Consider the following 13,162-nt stretch of genomic DNA (forward strand, 5'->3'; position numbering starts at 1 on the left):
CCCCAGGTTCGTGGTGACCTGGTGGCCATCCTGGCCACCGGTATCCCACCTGGCCGCCATCCTGCCTCTCCTCTGCTTTACCTACCCACCGGTGTTCCTTCCCCATGACACCCCCGGCCTCCCACTGCAGACTTCATGCACCGGTCCCAGACAATTCAGACCACCTCGCCTCTCCTTCCATCCGGGCCCCCAGGTTACCCCCCCTTTCCAGCTTGGCTCTTTAAGAACCCCCAACCCATCCATTGTCCTCTCTGCAGCCGCACCTCTCCATTGTCTGCCCCGCCTTCTCGGAGGTAGAGTCCACGTTCCGCAGAGCTCCGCCCTTTACCCCTTCTCTGATTGGCTCCGGCTCACGACGGTGCAGGGGCCCAAAGAGGAAAGCAGGCGCGCGCCCAGCCCCGGCCCGGGCTTGTGAAAGGCGGGGCCTCGGTTGGCTCCGCCCTATAAGGGCGGGGCCGCGCTCGCGGGTACTCGGGCGCTGGGCGGTGCTGCCTCAGCTGGGCTCGGCTCGGCTCGGCACGACTCGGGCTGCAGCTCCGGTGGGGGTGGGTGGCCAGGATGACAGCGGCAGTGGCAGCGGCAGCGGCTGCGGCGCGGGGCTAAGCGAGCGGCTAGCGAGCAGGAGAAGAGGAGGAAGTGGAGCCGCTGCCAGGAGCTCAGGAGTCCGCCGTCGCGCTGAGGTCCGCCCCGTTTTGCAGAGCGAGCTGCGCCCGGACCTCGGAAGACTTCCCTGCGGGGCTCCGGCCGCCGCGTCTCCCAAGCGGCGCCTGCCCTGCCCTGCCCTGCCCGACCCAGCCCCGGGTTCCGCGCCCGGACTCTCCCAGCCCCAAGGTCCGAAACGGACTCACGGGACGCCCAAGTCTCGGCCCTGAACCGGAGCGCCGGGACGGGACAGCTCAGGCTCCACATTCGCGTCCATCGTTGCGGGGTCATTCCCAGTCTTTCTCTCAGTGTGTGTCGGAGCCCCCAGCCTTTCGCCCAGGGGTTAGCGCAAGGTGGCCCCAGCCTCCGACTGCAGTGCAAAGGAGTCCGGACGTCCCCACCCTCCGGCTCCGGAGAACCAAACCTTCAGCTGCTTCTGATCGGCTGCCTCAGACTTGGAACCGTACGAGCTCTCGGGAAGCCTGGCCAGGGTGCAGCGCCCCGCGAGGGGTCCCAGGTCGGCAGGACAGTCGGACTGAACCACTGGGCTCGTTCTGCGAGTCGAAGCTGCCGCCTTCCTTCCGCTCCAAGCGCTTGCCCCGAGAGGAACACAGACCCCCTCTGCCGTGGCTGCCGGCGAGAGCCTAGGCTGCAGGTGAGAGAGCCCCGGATGCGCGGCGGGAGCGGTCCAGACCCTTCGCGGCTGGGCTAGAGACTGAGGGCGTGGAGGGGGCACTGGCAGAGGCTGGAACTAGCTGGGAGAAGGAGCGAGAAGGGAGAAAACGAGCACTTATTTAGCTCCCATTGTGTGCAGGTTCGCGCCCCGCCCTTGCACAAATGGTCTCTTACTTAAGGCGCACTGCTACCTCGTGAGATAGAAAGTACTATGTATTGTTATGGATGCTGACAGATGGAGAAACTGAGGCCAGACAGAGCTGAGGTTCCCTACTCTCATTAAGCTGGGGATGAAGGAGAGGGTAAAAAAAGAAGAGCAAAGAGGGGCTGGGATGTGGCTCCGTGGTAGAGTGCTTGCCTAGCATGCATGGGGCACTGGGTTCAATCCTCAGCACCACATAAAAATAAAATAAAAATATTGCGTTCACCTAAATTAAAAAAATAAAAAATAAAAAAAAAAGCAGAGCAAAGTCGGAGAAGAAAGGAAGTGAATAGCGGCCTGTGGGAGGTGGAGGGGCCCAGTGCAGGGCCACTGATCTTGAGGCTAAGAAGGTGGCTTCTCCTGGCCTCCAACTCCTTGGACATCTCACCTCCCAGAGTTGAAGGCAAAGGTGGGGGGCTTCCCAGTTTCAAAGCTTTCTGTGGGGCCTAGGGTAGAGAAACGGCTCCTTACCCCTACCTGCCAGATTCTGGGGTCTCCAAGACACGCTGAATTTCCTGGGATTCTGCTTATCTGATGGCAAACTCACTGTGGAGGTCCCCAAGTCAGTCCTGCAGAAACTGGAGGAGATGTGGCCCCTCAGCACTCACCCAGCTCATGTCCTTCACCCTACTAATGGGGACTGCTGAGGAGGTGCTTAGGATCATTCCCCAGATCATAAAGTCAGAGTGGTTGACCCAGAAGTTCCACTTGAGAAAGCTTTCCCAAGCGTCCCTCAAAGTGTCCACTCCCCTCCTCAGTTTGCAACTTCTGGAGGCGTGGCTGGGGTTTTCTCCACTCCTGATTTGAGGTCAGTGTGACCATGTTTGAGGCTGCTGTGAGAGTCTCTGTGGTGGTGCAGGGGCCTGAGACATGCCGGAAACCCCACAGCCTTTGGCCCAGATGGAAAACCTGACCTCATTCTCTTTTGGGCAGGGGAAGTCGTAGGACACCTCTGACCCAGGAAGAGAGGGCTTGTTTAAGATCTTAAGGATGAAGCTGCCAGGGCTGTGGGCATAGTCCCAGGTGTCTTGAGTCCCAGGCAGGGGCTCCTGCTGTCCTTGGGGGCCAGGTGGATACAGGACAGAAGCCCTTGGCATGGACTCTTGGGCTCTTGTTCTAGGTGAGGAAGAAGAGGGCATATGGCCTTGGTCTGGACCCGTAGCCTTGGCTGGGACTACTTAACCCCTGTTGTACCCAGCTCCCTGGAGTCAAGGGAGAAACCACCTTGGAAAGCCCCCGGGAGGTGGAACAGGTTAGTGAAGACTAGAAGCTCGTCTCTGGGGTTAGAGGGACTAGGGGAACCCAAAAGGTGACTAAGGGGCTTGGGATTCCCCCTACTCCCTCCTCTGTCTGAGGATTCAAGTCCTCATAATAATCCCTGCATCTAAACAAAGCTCTTCTTTGATGGAATAATTTCACACCTGTGATCTCATTTCATGGGGTGGTGGAGAAAGCCTGGAATCTGGAGTGAGGCGCAGCAGGGTTGGGGCATCTTCTGGTGCCTCACCTCTAAAGTGGGGTCAAGCAGGCTGTGTGTTACCTGTGATAAGGCAATCACATCAGAAAACTGTCGATAAGGAGTTTGTTGTGTTTGCCAAGAAGGGGCTTGTTATTAATGGCTACCTTGTGTGGAAACTGAGGCTCAAAGAGGTAAAACCACTAACCTAGGGCCTTTGAGTTTGTTTCAGGAGTTATTTGAGCACCAGCTATCTATCCAGTGATCTGGAAGTTACCCAGGTGGGCTAAATGGCAGCCTAAACTGGTGAGAGCAGACAGTGGTAAGTCAGACCAGGCAGGTGAACTACTGTGTCTCACACTCACTGGGCAAATCTCTTCATGCCCTGAGCCCCAGCTGCTTCTCTGTAAAAGTAGAACATCTCCTTACCAGGTCATTGTGAGGACTGAATGAGATACCAATATTCAATGCCTGACCAAATATCTATTTCCTTCCCTATGAAGAAAAGGAAGCTTGAATTTTGACCAGGAAGTCTGGGATAATTCTCAGACTTGCAATAGATTACAACTCAGGCTATTGTTGAAGCCGCAGAGTCCTGAATTTGCTCAGCTCGGGCTTCCTATATAGGTTAGATTGCCCTCGGCCATCTTCCATAGTCTCATAGCTTCTGGAATCTGCTTGGGGATACTGGCAAGGGGCTCTGGGCTCTGATGATACCTTCCCATGGGGAACGGGGAGCTGGTGTCCATTCCTTGGCCCATTGTCTGGCCTCCCTAGGCACAAAGTGCAGTGAATAATTTATAGCTCCCACCCCTGGGAGGCAGGCTCAGGGAAATAGCTTTGTGTTCAGCTGAGCTTCTGAACCCCACCAGAAGAGGCAAGAGGCTCCTATTTATGCTGTTAGTCTTGGATATGACTGTATTAGAGTGGGGGATGGAATAGATAGAACAGCAGAGTGACCTATTATCAATCCGATTCTCCTGTTGGAGGGCCAGATGGATCCACAGGCAATAGTGGGAGCCAAGCTAGCAGATCTAGGATCCAACTGTGGGCCTCTTATTCCAAAGAGATATGGGGGGGGGCATTAAGGGTGAGAGTACGGGGGAGAGGTTGACAAGGGAGAGGGGAGGTCCTAGGGACTAGAGTAATGGGCAGGCTTCTTTGAGGTCATAGATGGTTGGGCTGGAGCTAGAGGTAACTTACTGCATCAATTGGGGGTCCCATCATCAAGGTTGAATCCTGACTCTGCCACCTACTCACTGTCAGATTGTGGGCAAGACACCTGGCCCTGCCAGGCTGTTTCCCTCTCTTGAAATGGAGGGTTGTTATAGGTGACCATGGGGTCACCTGCATAGAACCCAGGGCATGAAATATACTCAATAAACTGATGCTTCACTGTCCATGTGGACCACGGGGCAGGTCTGTAATAAAAGAGATGGGATGGGATGGCAGGCAGAGAGGTGGGGAGAACCCGGGGTAGTGATGCTGGGTTTGTGGGGATAGCGAGGGGCAAAGCAAGGGGCGAATGATCAGCTGGGAGGGGCCCTGGAGTGTTAGAACCCCTCTGGGCTCCCTGTGCTTCCTTTGTAAGGTGAAGACCAGGCTTCCAGTTGTGGCATTCAAGTCCTTGCCCATGGGAACCACTGCATGGACCTGGGGCTCATTGCTCACCAGTGTCTCCTGCATGCACCACCTGTGCCCCCATTGCTGCCTCTTTGCTTGTGGGGTGCCTCCCATCAGAACCACCAGCTCTGCCTCTTCTTCACTTATGTCCCCATCTGTCCAGGTCCAACTTGGGTCATAAATTCCCCTAGAAACATTCCTAGATTGTCCAACCCTGTGGGTACACCCCTCTGAATTTTAGCACTTCACAGAAATACATAATACCTACCATCCATGGCATTTGACAGTTTATAAAATGGATCAGCACATTTAATAATACTATGGTGATGATATTAACAATAGCTAATATTGAATAATTATTATAAACCAGACAATGTGCTAAGACTTTATGGACACTCTCATTCACACTAATGCTGGAGGTAGCTACTGTTATGCCCCAGAATCTGAGCCTCAGAGAGGTACATTTTCTTACCCAAGGTCACACAGCTTGACAGGAAGTAGGGAGTCAGGGCTGCAACTGTTTGAATTAGAAATCCGTGCTTCTGTCACTGAACAGCCAGCTTTTAGATGTCCTGTCTCCTCAACTCCATTCAGTACCTCGAAAGCATTCTTTGCATGTGAAGAACCCGAGCCTTCTTCCAAGGCTAAGGAAGGGCAGTGTGAGACTGAGCGTGGGGCCCAGGAAGGAACCTTTGGCCTGGGCTCTGCAGCAGCTGGCTGTGTGACCTGCGGTGACTCAGCCCCTCCGTGCGGTTCTCTTTGCCCACATGTATGGTGAGCTGGCGGTATCCAAGGGCCTTACCTCTCTAGATTTCTGCAGTGTCCTCTGTGATCCTGGCAGAAGGAGGAGGAGACCACAGCACAGGGTAGAGGATGTGGTGTGACAAGCAGCTGTGATTTTTGGCCTGGCTGCTGTCTGGGCCAGAAGGAACTGTGGTCACCCAAAAGAGGGTGGTGTCCTAGGCTGCAGGCAGCATGGTCATTAGCTGTGATTGGGAGCTGGCTGGGCCAGGCCAGGTTGGCAGGACTGGGGGCAGGCTGGCCTGGCTGCAGTGGGGTCATTGGCAGGGCAGCTGGCTTCTCCTCCCTCTGCCGCCTCCAGGGCAGAGCGAGCATACCCTGGGCACCAGAGCTTTGTGGGCCACAGCTGCCCTTTCTCCTGTTGTGGTGGCCGGCAAGAGCAGCGAGATCCTCCAGGCCTGAGGCTGCCTCCTCCGAGAAGGCCCCAGAACTCCTTTCTAGCAGGTGGACGCCACCCCTCTGCTCACTGCCTGTGGTCTGCATGGATTTGCCATCCTTGCCAGCCACCTCGTCCCCCAAGTGCCTGGCAGTGTGCCTGGCACAGTTGGCCACCCCCAGGTCAGGGAGGCCATGCAAGCTGCCCTGGGACCAGTTGTTTAACTTTGCACCTGTTTTCTTACCTGTAAAATGGAGTTGATAATAACAGTGTTGAGGTTTAATGAGGTGAAGGGAGAGGGGGTACTCATTGAGGCCTGGTACCTAGGCAGGCATTTGATCAGCGTTCCCTTTGCCCATCCCATTGGTGGCCTTGTGAACAAGTGACTCAGTGAGAAACTGACTAAAGAGTCCAGTGAGAGCAGTCAGGAGAGAGGGTGTGGCAGGTGGCAGGGAGGACTTCCCTTCAGAGGGCTACTGAGGGTCAGTTGGGACTTGCAGAGATGCTGTTCCCAGTGACTTCCCAGTGAGCAGTGCAGGAGCAGGCAGCTTTCAGCCTGGGAGGGACCCCAAGCCTGGTCAAGGGCAGGGAGCAAAACAGGATGTCCAGTGACCTGGGTTTTCTTCTTAGGCCTTAGAAACAGAAATGACCCAGTTGGAAGGAGCAGCCAGGGATCTAGCCAGCTAGCAGTGCTGAGCAGAGTGAGTCCTTCCCTACTGGGAGGCAGCCTTCTTTTGACCATCCCCCCTACACACACATCCAACCCCAGTGTGACATGGTTGGAGAGTCTGTAGACAGGCAAACACAAAGACACAACACTTCCAAACTGTGGAGAGTGCTGAGCTCCTGAGGCAGGGGCCGGCCCACGGGTAATATCCTTGATGGTAAAGGGTAGGGCTCAGTTGACTTGGGCAAGTGATTAAACCTCTCTAGGCCTTAGTTACCACATCTGAAAAATGGGGCTTAATCTCAGAATCTACTTCACAGGGTTGTTGTGAAGTAGGTTAAATGGACTGTGCACATAAAGCACAAAAAAGAGCCCAGCACATAATAAACACTCAGGGCAGGCTGGCCCTTATTATCTGTCCCCAGCACCTAGCGAGGAGCTGAGAGAACAGGTGCTCAGGAAGGCATTGGAATGAATCCCAGACCAAGGGCAGCTACTCTGTGGAATGAATGAATGAACAGCCCAGTAGGAAAGGAGGACAGAAGCAATGACAACACAGAATGTGACAAGGCAGGCCAAGATCTGGGTTGCCCAGAGCTGTGTGGGAGGGAGCCAGGATGGGCTTCACAGAGGTGGTGCTCGCTCCCAAAGCCCTGTGACGTCTATACCCTGAGCAGTATCCAAGGGGACCGCGGTTCCTCTCCAAGGGCAAGCGGGTGGCTGGGGCCAACCCCAGGAAGCTGGGCTGCATAGGCTCTCTGTCCCCACCACCCACGCTGCCACCCTGCCCCTGACATTCAGCTCTGAGGGCGTGGGGAAGGCCAAGAGGCACCTGCGGAAGAAGCGTGGGCCGCGGGCCTGAGACACCAAGCTCTTCCCGGGCTGGGAACCAAACTGTCCACAGAAAAGAAGCCACACGCCCGCGCCGAGTTCTTTTATCTGCATCTTGCTCCCAAGGCACACCAGCAAGCTGAGGGGTCTCCCGACATCCATCCTGCAGCTGTTTAGCTTTTAAACAAGTGGACTCTTAGAAAACAACCCCAGGAGAATTCATCTCACCCTCCCACCCAGGAGGCTCAAAGAGAAAGTTCTGTCCCACTGACAAGGGATCCAGGACCCCCCAAGTATCTTAAAAGAGCGTTCCCCCAGAGGCCAGCCCTAAGGTCAGAGCTCCCCACCCTGCCTTTGTTGTGGCTGAGGGTGGACCTGGAGGACACCCTTGTATTTTGCCTGAATCCTGGCTCTCTGTAAAATGGGGTCAGGAAAATAAGTCCCTTCTTACCTAAAAAAGGTGTAAGGTGGGGGGTGTCTTCTTCAAGCCTCAGTGTCCTCCTCTGAAAAATGGGAATAACAGTAATCTCTGTCTGAAATGAGGCCACACATGGGAAACGCAGTGTCTGACACCTCAAGGGTGTGCGGAGCAAGGCCACAGGAGCAGGAGCAGAGCCAGGCTGGGGGCAGAGCCAGGCTGGACGCAGACCCCGGGCTCCCGCCCCAGCCACCTTAGCTGGGTTTCCGAGATTAGGGCTGGCTGGGGAAAGGGATCGGTCCCTTGCCTTGGTGACTTCCCACTGTCCCCCTTCTCTCTAAGGGATAAGACAAGGCAGCAACATTTTGTTTTGCTTGGTTTTGTTTTAATGGTCAAAGTGTCAGATTCTGTAACAATGAGGCCTTGTATGAATCTGCTTGTTTTTCCAACCCGGATACCCGACTGCACTGCCTGCTTCAGGCCTTGTTCCACCTGGGGAACTAAAGAATGTCAGAGGGCTTTTTTGTTCCTCCTAGGGGAGGGCGTCTGGGGACACTGGAGGCTACTGCACAAGCCCTCCTGGTGGTGGACCCCACTGAAGTTGGTCTCCTCTGTCCTGAGCCGCTTGCACATAGTAGCTTAGTGTATTGCCAACTTGGGGGACTTCAGAGGCCAAAGAGCTCATGTTTGAATCCTGGCTTTGTCACTTACTGGCAGGATGACCCTGGGCGCGTCATTTTGTCTGTTCTGTAAAGTGCATAATTTATACCTACAATCTGAGCCATTCAGGAGGCTGAGGCAGGAGAATGGCAAATTCTAGGCCAGCCTGGGCAATTTTGCAAGACCTTGTCTCAAAGTAAACAATAAAAAGGACTGGGGTTGTGACTCCATGGTGGAGTGCCCTGGGTTCAATCCCTGGTCCTATTAAACATACGACCTTGTGTGAGAAGCGAATGAGGTTCTCGGAGTGTAAAGCACAGTGCCTGCTGTATCCTCAGTCTCAAAACACGCAGGGAGTATGCTCTGGGGGGTCCTCCTTCTCTGGCCAGTTCCTGCTCCTCATTCTCGGGTTCTCAGGGACGCCCAGGCTGAGGCAGGGCAGGCTGCACAGCTGAGCCCCAGCGTCCCCTCCAGCTGTTCTTTTGTAATTTGTTCTGTGAGGGGAGCCCCTTCTAGATGAGGCCCTGAGGGCCGCTGGGGGGGAAGACTGCAAAAGCAATCATTGGTGGCAGGGCTTGGTCTCCTCTGGTCCAGCAAGAGAGGTGTGGGGCCCAGAAAGGAGAGTGCAGCCCCAAGGGCTCACAGCAGCTGGGACCATCACTGTCACCGCCAGGGTTTGAAGGAGCAAGGGAAGAAGTGGTCAGCTATAGGAACAGGGGCTGGGACTTTCTGTAGAGCAACCTACTCAACCCTGAGGACCCGACAGGGCACTGGACCTCCACTTCCTTTTCCCTCCCTGTAGTCCCCTTGCTTCCTGTGGCCTGAGCCTCCCCAAGCCAGCAGCACAGAGCCCAGTGCGGCCCTCAGAGGTCGGGCAGGGTGGGGCGAGGCCTGGAGAGGCGTGCTGAAGCCACTCCTCACCCTGTCAGTGCAAGCCACAGAGCCCACGGATGCTGCCACCTGAAGACCATGGGGTCTCAGCCCCCGCCCAGAAGAATCTCAGCCTTCCAACTGCCACAGCCCTCTCAGCGAGAGGAGTTTGGGAGGGGCACCCATCTCTCTCTCACTGCCTCCTCCCCCAAATCAGGCTGCAGGTGGCTTCTGGGGTGGTCCCGGCAGGGACAGTCGTATCTCTGGAGTGGGCAAAGGCCATGGGCTGGCTAGTGGCAGGTGTGCTCAGGTGCACAGAGCCCTCGGCAACCCGTCCAGGCCAGAGCCTGCGTAGAACTAGGCAGCTGGCCCTGCTTACAGCACCCCTGGGCCAGTGTCGGCCTCTGGTTCCCAGAGTGGGTCATTCCATCTGAGCTCAAGGGACCCCTGGGAGCCTGTGAAGGCCACCAGATGCAGTGTGGGGCTGGCAGGCCTGGGGCAATCTGCAGGGCCCTGGAATGGGCAATCTGCTGTCGGGTGTGGGGCTCACAGGGGCTCCTGCCAAGCAGGTAGTAGGCAGCATCCTGGCGCAAAACTGAGCCTGGACTCAGAGGAGGCACAGCTGGGGGAAGGACAGGAGATGTGCTTGGGCACTTTGCATGGAAAGCACCGGGAGGCCCTTGGGATAGTGTCCATGGGGCACAGCCAGGCGGCCTAAAACACACAGCCTCTGCAGCCAGCTCCTGCGAGCTCCTGGTTTCCCCACAGCTCACCCCTGGGCATTGTCTGAGTCCCCAGAGAGGCCTGAGGAGGAAGGTGTGTGGCCCTTGGAGTCACAGTCCTGGCTTTGAATCCCAGCTCTGCCTCTTTTGAGCAGAGCTCAGAAGACACTGGGCGAGTCATGCAGCCTAGCTGAGTCTCAGATGCTTACCTGTGAGATGGCGGGAGCAACACTCTCCTGCCAGGCTGAAGACAGCGTCTTATATTTTAGAGGAAGTGCTACACCCACACGCATCCTGCTCCCCTTCTCTGTCTGCTGTCCATTCTTTTTTTTTGAAGAATCAATTGAGATTTTTTTTTTTTATTGGTTGTTCGAAACATTACATGCTGTCCATTCTTAATGCTTCTCTAGGAAGTTCTTTCTTGCATCTAACCGAAGTCCATTATGGTGTAACTGAAACCTTTTTCTTCTTATTTCAGACTCTGCAGAGGCAGACTGAGCCTATCCTTCATCCAAATATACCTTGTCAGTATCTGTAGTGAATGAGACAGAAAAAGGAGCAACCAGGTGTTGGTTTTCACCTGGGAGCTTAGGGTCCTAGCTGTCAATGACCACAGCATCCTGACCAGGGCAGACCGTGCACGGGTGCGGCATCCTAACTGTTCACTCAGTTCTTCCTCTCTTTGCTTGACCCATGCTCTTGAAAGGGTGGCTCTGGGGCAGTGGAGACAGCCTGAGCTGGACCTAGAAGGCCTGCATCCTGGTACCTTCTGCCTTGCTTTGTGGCCTGAGGCTAGTTAGCAACCTCTCTGGGCCACCGTGGGCATAGGGGATGTCTGGGCTCTGGGCTCCCCCTTTCCTACCTCTCCTCTGCTCAGACTCCAGCCACCCTGGGAAGACAGAAGATGAGGGTCCTGCTGGTGGCCGCTAGTAGGTTCTGTGTCTACCTCTCTGACCTGGGGCTCCTGAGGGCCAGTCCCCAAGGGCAGGTCACAAGTTCACAATTACAGTGGGGATTCTTTTGTGGGGGGGTAGCACTTCCCTTCTCAGACCAGGCCTTTTACTTACCTAGCTAAGTCAGCTGTTGAAGGTTAGGTTCGTTTGAGTCTCTCCTTGGTGTAGACCTGTTCCATGTGTGATCTGCTTTAATCCCTCATTTAGGAGGTGGCAAATCAGAGACTCAGAGAGGTGAGATGATTGGCCTGAGGTCTCACAGCCTGTCAGTGGTGGGTGGTGAGGGATCTTGGAGTGATTTCATGGCACCTGGGCCAGGAGGTGCCCTTTAAGCCCCTGGTAGTGTGGAGCACAGGAGAGACAGGTGATGGTGAGACGAGTGGTCTTCCTGGGCAAGAGGGGCCTGGTGGGCCTCAAGAAGAGCCCTGCTCTGAGGGCTGCATGGGGTCAGCTCAGGCCCCTGGGACTGCAGATCCCTTTCTCTGAGAGGCAGTTGGCCAAAGAATGCAGGAGGTCAAAGGATCAGGAGCCCAGGGGTTCTGGGCTTGGCACATTCTAAGTGTTCTTCTGAACTTCAGTGTTGGGTTTCATGGAGGAATCAAGACTTATTTTTTGTTGCCTTTGGACACATAGTAGTTTAACTTTACAAAGCCCTTTGATATCTGTGATGTCACTGAATCCTCAGCAATCTGTGGGGAAGCAGTGTGGGATTGTTTGGGAGGGCAGGAGAGGGGCGCTCTGGAATCAGACACACCCAGGTTACATTAGGACGCCCACAACACTTGGACCTCAGGCAAGTTAGAAACCAGCTGAGCCTCAGTTTGCTCATCTGTGAAAGGGACAGTCCACCCCACAACAAATAGTTAGCAATCGCTGCCTTGCTGGCTGCAGCATTAGGTGAGAGAATATCTGTGACTGCTGGCCAGGTAGCTGGTGCTGTGGAGTAGTTTTTGTAACTTTTATCATCCGCCTCACTTTATAAATGGGAAGATGGAGCCCTGGAGAAGGAAGAAAGCTTGCCTGAGGCAGTGATTTAGGTTAGTCCTCCAGACTTCCTGTCTGTGGAATTTTTTCTGCATCTCCTCCCTCCCTCTCATCCTCAAGTGACCAGATGCCTCGTTGATCCAGAATCTTTCATGCATGATGTTGTCTGTGGTGACCTCAGGTCCCCACTGCCTAACAGTCACTTGCTAGGCACAAAGACGGCACTTTAAAGACTTTTGTCCTGTGCATGAGTATGTTGAATGGTATAAAGCTAAGTGGGTGTCAGGCCCTGGAGCTGTCCTCTGCTCCCTATACCAGCCAAAGCATTCTAACAGTTTTAGGTGGAAACCTTGTTTTCCAAAAAAAAAAAAAAAGATTTGTCACTTCCTTTCAGCTCCTCCCACCCTGTCCCTTCCCTCTACTGCCCACTGGACCTGACTCCAGCAGCCCAGCACCTCTTTCTCCTCCCCTCCTGCTTGTGTGTGTCCTTCCTAATTTGTCACTTCTACCAGTTGGGGACTGAGAAATGAGACAGTTGACCTCATTTCAGCTCGCTGGTTTGTTTGTTTGTTCATTCATTCATACCTAGCTACGAGCCACCGGTGAGCCTGGACCCTGCTGGGGCTTCCGTCATCCTGACAGAGGACCTCTGCAGAGACTTGTGATTGATCAAAATCTGCCCACCCCCTCCTGGCAGCACACACAGGGAATAATGGTGCACATAGTGAATGCTGGCTCAGGACGTCACAGTTGATACTCTGCCTCTGTTCACGTCACCACCGTGAATCACAGCAACCTTAAGAAGAGCCTTATCCCCACTTTACAGACAATGAAAGCAAAGCTCAGCAGGATGAAGTCCCCTACCCAATGGCGAACCGTGAGCACAGAATTGCAATTGGGGATCATTCACCCCCAGCCTGGCCTGTCACCTTCTCCTTTCTGTGCTCCATTTGCAAGCTGCACCATATCCCCTTCCTTTCTGTGTCTGTCACCAAGGATTGTTGTTGGCTGAGATCAGACCATCTACCTCAATGCAAAGAAGAATGGCCTTGGCCAGCACAAGTCCCCTTCAGTGTGCATACCTTGTCCTGTAGTGGACCCTGCCTGGTCAGGTCCCCCCACTAGTGTACACTTCCCAAACCCTGCTCTGGGGAGCTCTAGTTCCAAGGGACAGTAACAGGCTCTAGAATCCATGCTGACACACAGATTCAGAAACTGCTAGGTTACATAACTCAGAACATGCCTTCTCAGGTCCTTTAACGTGTTGATTTGGGTCAGGGAA

At 54.7% G+C, this 13,162-nt stretch overlaps 1 protein-coding gene across 4 annotated transcripts in view; it reads left to right on the forward strand.

Annotated features, from left to right (window-relative positions):
• Positions 1–485: 485 nt before the first annotated feature.
• Gdpd5 (glycerophosphodiester phosphodiesterase domain containing 5) overlaps positions 486–13,162 on the forward strand; it is an 80,518-nt gene continuing 67,841 nt past the window's right edge. For 3 of the 4 annotated variants that reach the window (XM_048788046.1, XM_015477403.2, XM_048788048.1), the window contains exon 1: positions 486–1,297. The gene's annotated coding sequence lies outside the window, so the exon portion shown is untranslated. Of the gene's footprint in view, positions 1,298–2,639; positions 2,772–13,162 lie in introns of all 4 variants that reach the window. The other variant, XM_048788047.1, reaches the window with a different exon arrangement.

Source organism: Marmota marmota, unplaced genomic scaffold (assembly GCF_001458135.2).
Source record: "Marmota marmota marmota unplaced genomic scaffold, marMar, whole genome shotgun sequence".
Classification (NCBI taxonomy): Eukaryota; Metazoa; Chordata; class Mammalia; order Rodentia; family Sciuridae; genus Marmota; species Marmota marmota.